The 4,230-nt window shown below is 48.1% G+C and overlaps 1 long non-coding RNA gene across 1 annotated transcript; it reads left to right on the top strand.

The window, feature by feature from the left end:
- Window positions 1–570: 570 nt before the first annotated feature.
- LOC132341849 (uncharacterized) lies at window positions 571–2,866 on the top strand. The gene is made up of 3 exons (XR_009490335.1): window positions 571–1,088; window positions 1,452–1,569; window positions 1,947–2,866. It is a non-coding gene; the product is annotated as an uncharacterized LOC132341849 (long non-coding RNA).
- The last annotated feature ends 1,364 nt before the right edge of the window (window positions 2,867–4,230 follow it).

Here is a 4,230-nt window from a genome sequence, read left to right as displayed (position 1 = left end):
CTCGTAGGGAGCTCTGTCCCTCACAGCCCTTCCTGCCAGAGCCGATGGTCGAGTTGGAGCAGCTGCTGCTCGCTGCAGGGGGCAGTTGGTAGATGGCCCTGGTAATGGAGCTGGTTCATGACTCAGCTCCCAGCAGCCCCTCAGCTTCAGGCATTTCAGGGAGAACTGAGGTCTGTCTGTCAGCACAGAGAAAGAACAAGGCTGGACTTCTTTGTGGCTCTTGGGGCTGTGTGTGTTTCAAGCTCTCGTGGGTGCCCTTTGCACTGCGAGTGCTGAGACTTTATTGAGACCCTTCAGTGTTTTGAAACACACTTTTGAACACTTGGAATAGTCCATGTTCTTTTAAGGGCAGGCTTCAAATTGCCAAGTGAGAGTCTGCGTTTCAGGCCATCTTTGACAGTCCCTGGTAGAAGGGCAATTGCTGTCCAGGGGAAAGGTGCACAAGGGCCAATACTGACTGAGCATTCCCTTGGCTTCCCAGATGCCATCTGACCAACATCTCCAGGAGGGCTGCCCTGCATGGCAGGTGGAGACAGAGGAGAGCCCGTGACCTTTGGGCAGGTAGAATTCCTCTGCTTGTAAATATGTTTCTAGATTCCTATGGTTTTATTTATCAAAGGGTATAGTTCTAGTTATAGATTAGAGTGTTCTTTTTATATAAGCATATATTGATAGATATGTAGAGTAAAATAAGGATGTGTATTCAGTTAGACAAGTGATATATTTTATTATAAATTTACCTTTATAGATTTTGAGAGTTTGATTTTTTTTGTGTAGAGTCCAAAAAAAATATAGATGAAGTTTCACTTATAAATGCATATAGTTATATAGTAAGAGGAATATGAATGTTTAGATGGATAGATTGCTGTTTGCGTAGGCCTTGGCTGCATTTTTACCTCTTTGCCCCCTCGGCTGCCTTTCTCACCTCTTGCTTTTCCCCCTGTGCCCCCTGTGTCCCCTCTCCCTGTGCTGGGTCCGAGCTGGCGGCCGGGCCGGACAGAGCAGCACTTCCAGCCCCGGCTGTCCCTGGAGCAGTGGGAGCTGCCGCTGGCCCCAGGCACTGTCCCCTGAGGAGCTGCTGAAGGACGGTGAGACAGAGGGGGCTGAGGGGGCTGAGGGGGCGGTGGCGCTGAAGGGACGGGGAGCCTGAGCTGCTGCTGGGGCTGGGGGCTGTGGGGCAGCCGAGGCCGATGGTGGCACTGAGGTGACAGGGAAGTGGCACAGGCTGAGGGGCTGGCAGGTCTAAGGGGGATGGGATGGGATGGGTCAGAATGGGACTGAGGGGATGAGAGGACTGTGAGGGCCTGAAGAAACTGAAGGGGGCTGGGGGTTCAGTGAGAACATGGCAGGGCTGAAGGGATGGATGGAGCCAGCAGGGAGCACAGAGGGCTCCAGGACTGCAGCTCTGCCAGGCCTTGGAACCAATTCCAGAGCCTCCACTTTTGCCACAGCTGCAAGGAAGACCTCAAGGACAGCCAGAGACTGACAGGAGCCAGCAGAGAGAAGCTGAAGGCCAGCAGCAGGAGCAGGGAACGGGGACCTGCTGCTGCCAGCCTGGAGAGAGCTCAGGTGAGGCCACAGGCCCAGGCAGGCAGGGTAGGGCTGAGGGCGGCGTGGGCTGTGGCCGTGGGCACTGCCCGGCGGGGCAGGAGCGGGCCCTGCCCGTGCTGGGGCCGCTCAGCGCAGCTGGCCCGGCCGGCACAGGGGCTGTCCTTGGCCAAGGCAGCTGTGCCGGCAGGGCCCGGCAGCTGTGCCGCCTGTGCCGTGCTGCCGGGGCTGCGGGACGGTCCCGCCGCGGCTGCGCTCACCACAGCCTGGCCCGCTCGCCTGCTTTTTCTTTCCAGCCCTCCTGGGGAGGCTCTGAGATTTCCTCTTCCCTGAGGGAAGTGCAGCTGCTGCCAAGGGAAACGTCCCCGTACTCACTCAGTGTTCCCTTTGCTTGCCAGATGTCCCATCTGCTGTCCCTGTCCAGCAGGAGAGCTGCTCTGCACGGCGGGAGGAAAGCGAGAGAGAGGCTTGAAGATGGGGCCGCTGGGATCCCTCTGCTTCGTGTGCTGTGTAAAGATACACGGACTTGCATTGACGAACTAATAATTGCATCGATATTTTCATATGTAACTTGCGATTTGTATAGGTCTATTTCTATACATATGTTGTTATATTTATGAATGGATTCTGTATAAATGTACGTATAGATATATATGCATTTGCAATTGCATATTTGTGTAAATATGTATCTAGTGTTTTATGTATGTTGTAATATCTGTGTTTAGTTCTTTTTCCATATGTGTACAGCTTTGTAGGTGTTTATATTTATTGATCTAGTTTTCAGTATATATCTTTTAAAATTAGTGTATTGGTATTTGTGTTGGTCGATATGCCTATGTTTTTTTTTTTTTTGTATATTGACCTATTTCTGTGTAATGATATTTACACGTCTCCTGATGTATAGCTGTATATTTGTATGGATGCAGTTGGATTGATGTTTAGATTGGTACTGTAATATTTGTGTATGTATGGATAGCTGGGGTTTATGTATCATTTATATATATATGTATATAGTATATAGTCTGTAATATATTATCTATATTTACATCTGTAGATTGATATAGATGTATTTTTTTATATGTGCATATATGTATGTATTTAGTTCTATTTAAAGATGTATGGGAGGTATAGTTGCATAACAATTAAATTCTTAGTATAAGGCTATTTAGTGAAGGAATGCTTATTTTTGTATTTCTATTCAGGGTCTACATTTGTAGTAATATGTAATAAATTAAGTTGTTAAACGCCTAATTGATCTTTGTGTATAGTGAGTTGTGTATAGTAGAGGCTAGCAATAAATCAAGTTTGGTTAAGTGAACTTGGTATTTGTATATTTTTTCAATGACAGGTTGTAATAATCTAATAAATTCCTGGTTTTACCCTAAATTGAGATCTGTTGAGTTCTGTATTGTCAGCATGGGTGTAGCAGTTTGTAATAAATGACATTTTTCAACTGAAATTGATTCTGGGGGATTTGTGGATCAGCAGTGTGGCTGTGGCAATCTGCAAGAAATGCCATTTGTCAGCTGCGATGGCTGTTGTGTGATTTGTGCTACCCAAAGCCATGAGCAGATGGAAATGCTGGAGGATTTTGGCCATGGAAATCTCCGGCCATGGCCAGCACATGCCCCACCTGCACTCAGGCTGGGCAAGGGAAGGGCAGATTTGGGCTGGCAGCAGAGCCACGCCTTGGCTCAGAACTTGCTGCAGAGGCCTGCTGAGAAAACTCCAGGACTCTACTGAGCGCTCAACTCCTGCTCTGCAGATATGCAGGGAATTCAGTCCATGTTCGGTTCTTTTCATACCGATACACACAGAGATATGTAGGCAGCACTTAGAAACCTGTAACATACTCAATTGTGGCAGCTGAAATGGACATTTCTCTGTTTAGATAGAGGGTCAGCAGAGTTGTGATTCTGTAGCCACCTTGTAACAGGCAGTGGTCACTGTATCTAAGCAGTTCAGTTCTAGCAATCTGTAATGTATTCCCTTTTAAACAGAAATTGGCTTTGGGGCATTTCTCATTTCCATGATGAGTGACCACGTGTCCTGGTTTGGGACAAATTTGGGAGAAAACCTCCAAAACAGGGCCCCTCCAGAAATCAAAGCCTTACATGCCCCTCCCCCCAACCAGTTTGGGAAGGATTCCTCGGAGAGAAGTGGAAAGAACCTGTTTATTTAACAGGCACAGCACTCCCCAGCACACAAAATGAACAATACTGGATGACACCACTCTTTCACCGCTCTGAAAAATGATGACAAATTCAGAAAGTCTCTCTTGTGGCTGCTTGCTCTGTTATCAGTCCCTCCAGCGCTGGGGTAGCTGCTGCAGCCACCGGGGGCAAACTCTCGGTGTTTCCAAGGTCCCAGTCTGGAGCAGGTTTGAGTAGGTCCAAAAAGGAGAAAGGAGAAACAGTCCAGGAAAAATTTGGACTGCTTAGCTAAACTAATGAACGAGCAGAAGCAAAAAGCAAGAGCAAAGCAGAAGCAAAGCAGAAGCAAGAGCAAGAGCAAAGCGAAAAGCCAAGCAAAAAGCAAAAACCGCACTATGTACTGCCCCGTCTGTGTGTCCCGCCACCCGTGGGGGAGCGGCTGATAGCAAAACCAAAGCTCAACATTCACTCTTCAGAGCCAGTTTTGAAGGCACAGAACATGATATCCAGCATAAACAGAACACACGAA

Source organism: Haemorhous mexicanus, chromosome Z (assembly GCF_027477595.1).
Source record: "Haemorhous mexicanus isolate bHaeMex1 chromosome Z, bHaeMex1.pri, whole genome shotgun sequence".
Taxonomy (NCBI): domain Eukaryota; kingdom Metazoa; phylum Chordata; class Aves; order Passeriformes; family Fringillidae; genus Haemorhous; species Haemorhous mexicanus.
Note: the sequence above shows the minus strand (reverse complement) of the source record. Positions and strands in the feature narration are given on the sequence as shown.